Below are 10,000 nucleotides of genomic sequence, written 5' to 3'. Positions count from 1 at the left end.
GAAGAAATGGAGCGGGGACGGCTGTGTAATAAAAATGAAATTGCAGCCATGGTTGAATGAGCACTGTAAATACATTTAAGCGATACCTACAGTTTATAGGTCACTCCTGGTTAACAGAGGCAACAAATATAACAATACCTTAGAGACTGACCATTTATATATATATATATATATATATATATATATATATATATATATATATATATATATATATATATATATATATATATATATATATATATATATATATATATATTGTGACAAACCGAGAAAAAGTTGTGACTCTAAGACAGGTTGAAAGCAACTGAGTTAGTTTATTATAGAACACTCTCCTTTATATACAAAAGCTCAAGGCAACAAGAATTTTCATGTTTAAAATTGACACCGTTACCGATGAGGAAAAACAGACATGTTTATTCAGGTTCTTTTTAGTGCGAGGGGAGAGGGAAGATACAAGTAGTATATACACAAAATGAAGTATGTACGATCGTGTGACACACAGCTGGTACAATATATATATATATATATATATATATATATATATATATATATATATATATATATATATATATATATATATATATATATATATATATATATATATCGCCCAAGCCCCTCTCCGTCAAATTAGGACCAAAGAAGGCCAGGCCATGGTTGCTGATGACTCATCAGATAGACCTGTAGTCTCCCCCAAACCCCCCTTATCCCTAGCTTACAAGAAGAGTGATTTTACAAACTATTCGGAACTACTGAGCTCACGTAGGTCACGAACTCCTGTCTAATAGATTGCCAGGCACGGACGATTCCAATAGGCGCCTTTTGGGGTGCAGTTACGATGATACCATCCTAAGGGGAGTGGTCAATTCTGTTCAGTTAAAATCATTAAAAAGATTTCCTCGCCGGTCAAAAACTCTCGAGAACAAATTATTACATAGCATCCAAAGACCTGTTAAAACTGGAGTGAGCATATCTTCAAATAACCATAAATTAAAATCTATTTCCAATTATGCCATGTAAAAGTTGTGGGATGACAATAAAACAATATCGAACAGATTTCGTAGATTTCAAAACAAAGCCCTCATAAGAATATCGGGATTTAAATGGTAGGACAGGATTAGAAATGAAACTATAAAAGAGATTATGCAAGTGCCTTATCTGGATGAGATCATGTTGATGGGTAGGTGGAGATGGTTTGGGCATGCCCTTCGGACTCTCCCAGAGAAATTAGTTAACCAAACTTTTATCTGGGCTCCACAAGGCACTAGAAGAGTTGGAAGACCCATGGCTAAGGATTATGATGCGTGAAATAGGAGATGATGAATGGAGAAATATTGATTTAAAATCTCAAGACAGAGACGACTGGCGAAATATAACTGAGGCTCTTTGCGTCAATAGGCGTAGGAGATGATGATGATGGAAAGTTAATTTAGAATTTTCCAGTACAACCATTATTATACTGTTACAAAAAAAAAAAAAATAAATAAATAAATAAATAAACTGTAACAGTTACTTAGGCGAATTAGGCATACTCAAGATACGAACCTATGTTATGATATTGATATGATGCATATTACACGACAGTCATCAAGTTAAAATATCTTCCTAGAAAATATGTTATGTCCAATATCCAGTTTAACCTCAGATTTCCGCAGTATGAATTATATCGATAGCATTTGTTCCCCAAGACAAATAATTTCACCACGAGATACGCGAACTGTTGTGGGATACACCATGTTGATTTTTTATCAATCTTTCACAATTTAATGTTGCATAAGCTTATTGAAAATCTTTGTGGGTAATAAACATTTGTCGGCTTTCAAGAAGAATTTGAAGACTTTTTTGTTATCTAGGTTCTTCGATAATGTGGATTTGACAATAAACACGCACAATTCTGTGATCATCAAAATACCTAAGAATGTACTCCATAAACTGCGATAAACTGAACTTGCCTGCCCTGTAGTACGTAGCGTTCCCCCGTGTGATAGGACCAGGAAAACCGCCCTTAAAATAAAGTAAGTAAATAATATAATTTAATTACTACCCAAACTGGAATTCACTTTAAGAAATGGACGAGTGCTGGCTGTTTTGGCAAATTTCTCTGTGTGACATATGGGGTCTGGGGCATGATAATATGCGTGTGGGTCCGCCAAAACGTGAACACCATTTCCTTTTCTATATCCATTGTTTATTTATGGGAGACTGATTGTGGGATACTGAGCATGAGATGTTTGTATTCGCTTTTGGTACCTTTATATATATATATTTTTGTTTTATGGCAAAATCACAAGAGGTTTTTTTAACCAATGAAGAGCTCCCAAATAGGTATGAATATGTTCCCGCATGTTGTTTTACAAGAGCCACCCTACCCCCCTTTCGCTTCAGTTCCAACATGACTACAGTCAGAAGCAGACGTCTCCCAGAGAGGAGTTCATCTACTTGGAAATTTAGCGAAAATTCGTCCATTTCGGTAATCATGTTGAAAAAGCTCTCCGTTCAGTATATTGCTATTGTTCTCACATGAAAGTCAAAAATGTCCTCGAAATAATGACCCCATGATTGGCATGTATAGCTCACCCATGTACCATTTCCCAGAACAGAGGAACAATGGGATGATTTTTATTTGCAAGCCAAGCATCCGCGATGGCACAAAAACCATTTGATGGACGTGATATGTATGTGTAGAAATGATGCTTGAATACCACGCCACTTACATAAACCATGTATTTTTGTTTTTATTACAGGCTATCTTGTGTTTATTATGCATTTCTGACTAAGACTATTGCAGCAAACCCTTAGGTGTTTCCCCACCAAGACTCCGGTTTCCCTCTGGGATCCCACATAATTGTTTTCATTGGGGTTAGGAAAACTCGTGAACTTGTTCCAATATTTATGGTTAGAAATGTATAAAACACTGATAGCGAGCAGGAATAAATATATGGTTCATGTATTTGGCTAGAAATTAAAGTATCATATACTTGCTCATTTGTCTAACGACCGTTAATTCCAGCGGAATTGCCGTGTCTGATGGGTCGTTTTCTACTGTTTTCATCGACATTTTCACGCCAACTCTAAGGCTCTCCTTTTCTCTTCGCACGTCTTTAGCCGTCAATTCAAGTTAGGAGCTGGGTGTGGATAGAACTCGGGACTGCCATGTCTCCGGCATTCATCGCGTGTTTATGTAGTTTGAGGTAATTTACATGTTATAAATTAAAAGAATTTGTGTTGTTGGCACAAGTTCTTAATTAAGAGGTTCTCGATATTAGTCGTTCATCTAAGTTATGTTATTGTTTTATCCGATTTATGTTGATGAGTCGATTGTGTGTCACCCTAAACACTTGGGGTTTGCTCTCAAACCTAATTCGTCATTTTTATTTCTATCATCATCATTTGGTATTTCTAGTTGCCTTACGCTATAATACCCCGATCACCAGTCAGGTGGGGCATTCGCTATTCAGGAAGTTAACACAGATATTTGTTTTGCCTTGTATATCGGTTAATGTCAGATTTTATTCAGTCGTCGTCCTCGCATTTTTAAAAGATTTGATTTAAAAATCTTGTAGAGCAACAGATCTCGCGGGGTAAATAACAAATTCCGCGTTTGTGCAGTTTCTAGGTAGTGGTGGAATTGGTAATTGACGAGTAAAGTCTCTTAATGGAAAACTACCAGATTTTTTTTTTTTCATTTCTATGTTGTTTTGTAGGTAGCATAACAATTATTTATGGGGAGATTCATGTGCATATTATCAGTAACTTAACTGGTTTGACAGTTAAATCGAAATATTATCAGAGAAATTAAGTACGTTTTTTAGGGAATGGGATTTTGATTGGTTCTCAACTGTACAGAGACTTACTCGTTGGTTATTATATATCTATAAACCATGGAAGGGCCCACATGTGGTTTAGCACTGAAAATTCTCAAGGTTATGAACAGTAATGCATAAGCCTATCCACAAGAACGTTCAGAACACTTAAATTGTTTGGTCATATAACGATGTGGTTTATGACGAAATAGTTTTTTCACGTTATTTCTTGTGTTTTAGAGTTTTTCTATTATAAATCGTTATTACATATCGCAGTGAGCGGTAGTTTATGATTTTTGTGCTCTTTTAATGGTGATCATCTTTTAACACGTAACAGGTTTTATATGATTGATATTTTAATGAGTGATAAGGAAGATTGGTTACGATTTAAGTTGCTTAAGAATATCATTGTACACAATTTTATGAGGTTTTTTGGTTGCTGATTCTGGCCTGGAATGAAATAATAAATTAACAATTACTTAATACTTCTGAAAAGTAAGTTCTTAACGGAAATGGTTTTGAACTACCGTAGTCTGTGTTTGCAATACGCAGGATCATAAGGGTTGGCAAGGATTCAGTTTATGATTAAGTGGTACTCTTACAGAGTTTAAAGGTCGCTCCACGGGATAGGACTGTCCTAGAGACTTCTTATACAGTCTAGATATATGATCGGCTCCCCACCCCTCTTCTCCATCAAGCTAGGACCCAGAAAGTCCAGGCATGGCTGCTGATGTGACAAAAGAATATACCTGTAGGCTCTCCCCAAACCTCGCAAGGTTACAATCTACTCTGGACCTAGCTTGAGCGCTTCTTGTACTCCCGTCCAACAGACTACCAGTCAAATTCTTTTCCAATAGTCTACCACAGCTCTTGTTACAGATTACGCCACAAAGCATCGAGGTTATATTCAATTCATGTGGTTTGCTTTACGAAATTGTTGTCATGATTGAATAAAAGTATCTATATATAGATGAGCTAAGTTTGTGTACGATTTTTTTTTAAATTCATTAAATATTTTCTCTTGCCTAAGACCACTTAAAACGACTGAACGATATATTTATTCACAGCGTTACAACTTCTTTATGCATGTTCCTAGTTTTTCTAATTTGATATATGAAGTGTTGGTAACGTCATTTGAAAAATACCCTTTAAATTATGAAATCTCATTACTCATAAAAACACTTTAATAATTCTTAAGGTTATTTTACACAAAATTACCGTGATGAGACATAATCGGTCATTATTAAAGACCCCATAAGTATGTTAAACAAATGACATTTTATCTTTTGATTTCTAGTAGTTGGAAAATGCTTACATATAGCAATCTATAAAATTTTCGTTTTTTAATTATAGTAGGTTGTCTCGAGGTAATCAGTGTGTTCTTTACTTCAGATAGTATGATAATTTTCAAATTGGCGATAGAGCTATGTATCTTTTCGAAATTTCCATTCCTCTTATGAAACTTACGGCAAAGAGCGAGGCATACTGGATCAAAATCTATTGTGTATATAGACTTGATCTTTCAAAACTAATGCATAGAGAGAGTAAAGTTCGAGGTATTTGCGAATGAGACCCTTTTTATTATTTTTATTAATTCAATTGAGAATATGGATAAGAAATTAAATGGTTTAATGTATAGACTGAAAAGTAAATGCAAATATAACTATATGTAGGTTAGAAAACTACAGGTGATATTCAAGTGAATATTAATAGCAGTCTGGTCCCTATAAGTAATAAAATTAATAACCTTGGTTTTGTAACTTCAGTCGGAAGAGGTGTATCTTTAAAATATTTCATCAATTGATATCCTAAGGTCAGCGTAAAGAAACGAGTGACACTGTTATTACTCGATTGGTCAACTGCAACGCTTTTATATTACAATTTACCTAAACTAGATCTTCTGTTACAAACTATAAAACGAACAGCAAGATAAATCAGGGGAGCTCTAGGATTACACCCGTAGTGGTTTGAGCTGCATTAGCTTCCTATTTAGCAATTTTTTTTTTTCATAATTAGTGACATTCAAACTATTAGAACTAGATGCCTTAAATAATGGAGATATGTTTAAGTCACACAGACCGTCAAATTTTGTCAACGTGTTGAGCCCTGTCCACACGATCTAGCATGCCCGACGGGCAAACAGTGATACCAGGCCACAATAGTTAGTGAATATGGTGGTTGATGACGTCAAAAGCGAGAAAACTAATGACAGGGATCTGGCAACACTATGATTCCAGATCCCTGTCTGTGGTTTCCCCGCTTCTGGCGTCATTAACCCTCATTCTTACTAACTATTGTGGTTTGGTATCGCTGTTTGCCCATCGGGTATGCTCGTGTGGACAGGGCTTAAAGCCCTGTTACTGGAGGTTTAAAGTTATTGAACCCAAAATTTACCTCTAAAGGGGGTTCTAAAGATTTTAGACATGCAGCTCCTAGATAATACGATAAGCTCTCACTTGATATATGAAAGAAGTGATTTGCAAGTATTTCCAAGAAATTAGTGATAGGATGGCGTAGATTTAATTAAACTTGACTACCTTCAATGTGTGTTTTATGATTGTACTTGACAATGTAGGTCCTATGGCTGTCTTTTTGGCGAAGAGGAACCTGATGAGCAGACAGTTTAACCCTTTCCACTCCATGGGCTACCTGTGGTAGCCCAAGTAAAATACGTCGTCCTAGTACTTGGGCTACCTCTGGTAGCCCACCGAAAAGATCTTATTTATTCATAAACTGCTTCTATTAATTAAAGTTATTCGCTGTTTTAACCGTTGCTTCGTTTTCTGTAGTTCTTAAAGATTAATATTCCTCTTTTTCTTAATTAATCCTCTCCCCCCTTTTCCCCCAAAGACGAGTTAGATTAATAAATAAAGGCAGACACTCACGATATCCATTTCTCAGTGCGTTTGGCCTCGTTCAGCAGCAAGTACCGATTGTGATCGACTCCCGTCTCACCAGATAATTTCCGAGATCATCGCTTTTCAAACACTTATCCTATATAATGGCTTCCTCAAAAAAGTTTTTGCGAACTACGTCGGAAATTTTAGAATGTCTTGATATGTGTTCTTCAGAAGATGATTTTGTAGGCATCGACGACAATGAGGAAAATTGTGATGTTAGTTATAACGGGGTTTACATGGACATGGAAAATAATGCTTCATCCGATTCCGATTCTGAGCACGCTGGCAGTGACTTTGACGAGAGGCTCTACGACCCTCCACGAGAATTGCTAGAAGTGAACGATGATGAAGGTAGTGACAGTGACGATGAAGAAAATGAATGGGAAGAATATAATGAAGGCGTGCATAAACTAAAAGAATATTCTCATACGGGGAAACAGCAGTTTTTTCCCCCTAGAGCTGGGATGCGTACCCCGCTAGATTTTTTCCATTTATTTTTTTCCTTGGAGTTATTTCAATTGATTGCCGATGAAAAAAATAATTATGCAAGGCAAAAAATCAACGTAAAACGTCCTCTTCAGCAATATTCTGTTTGGCAAGACTGGAAGGACGTAACAGCAAAAGAAGTAATGGCCTTTCATGGATTGCTCATTCAAATTGGGTTGCTTCGGAAGATCTCTATCAGTGATATTTTTAGTGCCAGAAAAGTTGATTCCAGGGAATTCACAAAATCTGTGTTTAGCAGAAAACGATTCTTACAAATTTTCTGGGCCCTACTTGTGTCTCCTCCGAGTGAATCTAATGATATTTTTGAAGGTCGGCGAGCAAAGGTTCGTCAAGTGATAGATTACGTAATGCCTCGATTTCTTCAGTATTATCACCCAGGAGCTAATTTGTCCGCCGATGAGTCCACTGTCCCATTCAAAGGTCGCATTGGATTCAAAATGTATAATCCAATGAAACCTACAAAATGGGGTCTAAAAGTGTACGATATAGCCTGCTCAATGACTGGATATGTTTTAGCGCTAATACCGTATTATGGCAAAGCAACGACAGACATTCTTGGCAATGCTAAACATAAATTCAATACTAGAATCATACTGGAATTAGTTGATATGGTTACAAAATCAACGAAATCCAGTGGATACCACGTGTTTACTGATAGACTATATACCAATCTTCAGTTAGCTAAAGAGCTATTGCTGCGAAAAATTCATCTGACCGGGACTATTCAAACAAATCGGGCAGGACTCCCAAATAATATAAAAAAAGGCAAGATAAAACTCTCTCCTGGTAAACACGTGTCATTTTGCAAGAGTAACCGCTATCACGTTCTTAGTTGGCGTGATAAACGATATGTGACGATGCTTACAACGTTCCATTCATCATCAACTAAAACTGTGCGTCGTTTTGCAAAAAGAAATGTGCTGGAAGAAATAACAAAGCCAAAAGTAATCAGCGAATATACTGCAAATATGGGTGGTATTGATAGGGCTGATCACTACTGTTCTTCTTATGCCTTTATACAGAAGTCCATAAAATGGTGAAGAAAGCTATATTTTTTTGTTTTTGAAATATCTATTGTCAACAGTTTTCTCCTGTACAAAATACATATGGACACCCAAAAAGAGAAAACACTAAACCATCGTAATTATAGAAAAGAGCTATGTGAACAACTTGTTGGTGATTTCAGAGTAAAATTGGGAGGAAAAAGATCTCTTGTCAACAGACATGAAGTACCTGAAAGACTAAGGAATGATAAATGCCATATAATGAACTGTATACCAGATAATCTTCTAAGAGATTGTGCTGTTTGCAGCGATCGTTACGGGCCCGGTGGCCGTAAGAAAGCTGCGTATTGCTGTCTTACTTGTCCTGGTAACCCAGCGTTGCATCCAAAAAATTGTTTTATGTTATATCACACAAAAGTTGATTATAAAGTTAAATATTAGATTTTTTTTTTTCAGAAAAAAAAAGCATTCCAAATAAATATGTTTCAATTCTTCACTTTTCTAACAAGATGATTTTTTTTTTTGTCTAAATCTTGTATTGTAAATTGTTAATTTATTTTTCATGATTTTTTTTGTAATTCTTATATTTAAATTGCATTTTTGTATATTTTATTGGAACGATTTCTCATACAGAACACTTTTATTTAATGTTAAAACAGAAAACTAAAATATGATGTCAAAAATATTTTAGATTCCTTGTAAAAAATAATATCATAATTATATATAATGCCATGATTATTTGATATTTATAAGAGTATCAATCTATTCATTTCTATATCTTATTTGATAAATTGTTCAAATGATTTTATCAAGATTATTTTCAATCATATGTATATTTTATTTTGTATCAAACTCTAAATAGTTTGTTCTTGTCAGGACTGATTAATAATTATATGTTCATATTATACTGGACTTTTTTTCCACAAAATCCATGTACATTTCTTAAATAACATCATTAAATGAGTTGGTTGATATAAATTACAGTAAAATATATACAATAACTTGATGAAAATTTTCACATCACTCTGAAGAATATAGTGAGAATGAATGCATAAACAAGGTCAGAGATTTGGTTTATTAATATATATTTATATGCTATATATATATATATATATATATATATATATATATATATATATATATATATATATATACATGTATATATAAATATATATATATATATATATATATATATATATATATATATATATATATATATATATATATATATATATATATATATATATATCATCAACTGACGAAACAAATAAGGGATAAACATAAAATCCTGTACTTTGTAATAAACTTTTTTTTTTCTCATCACCATCAAAATAAAAAGCATGAAAATAAAAATAAGGCAGTTAGTTGTCTACTGCCGTAGGCTGTTCATTTCCTGGGAGAGAGAAGAGAGTAATCTCTACTGGATAATTGGCCAAACAAGAAGTAGGTCTCTACCGTAGGCCTATTAATCTATTTCCACAAAAATTAGTATTATCTGTAAAAACCTACTGTTGTCCTTGTAAGAATATTATGAGTATGTCTGATTTTTATTTCTCGATAGAAAACAATTTCAACAACAATTATAGCAATGTCAGATTTGACTAATATTGAAATAGTAAAATAGAATAATTACCGATAAATTTTGTGGAATATAAAAGGCGAAAGGGAGCAGGAGAGGGAAACGATAAGTCACCCACGGGAATGGTGGCTGGGATGATGGAATTGGTTGCCATTCAAGGTCAAAAGTAATAATCCCCATTGGAATGTGTGTGCAAATCCTATAAATGCC

At 34.6% G+C, this 10,000-nt stretch overlaps 1 long non-coding RNA gene across 1 annotated transcript in view; it reads left to right on the top strand.

Annotated features, from left to right (window-relative positions):
* Positions 1-3,097: 3,097 nt before the first annotated feature.
* LOC137615319 (uncharacterized) overlaps positions 3,098-10,000 on the top strand; it is a 63,038-nt gene continuing 56,135 nt past the window's right edge. The window contains exon 1 of the long non-coding RNA XR_011039217.1: positions 3,098-3,188. This is a non-coding gene — a long non-coding RNA (uncharacterized lncRNA). The remainder of the gene's footprint in view (positions 3,189-10,000) is intronic.

The sequence above is a fragment of the Palaemon carinicauda genome, chromosome 21, assembly GCF_036898095.1.
Source record: "Palaemon carinicauda isolate YSFRI2023 chromosome 21, ASM3689809v2, whole genome shotgun sequence".
In the NCBI taxonomy this organism is placed as follows: Eukaryota; Metazoa; Arthropoda; class Malacostraca; order Decapoda; family Palaemonidae; genus Palaemon; species Palaemon carinicauda.
Note: the sequence above shows the minus strand (reverse complement) of the source record. Positions and strands in the feature narration are given on the sequence as shown.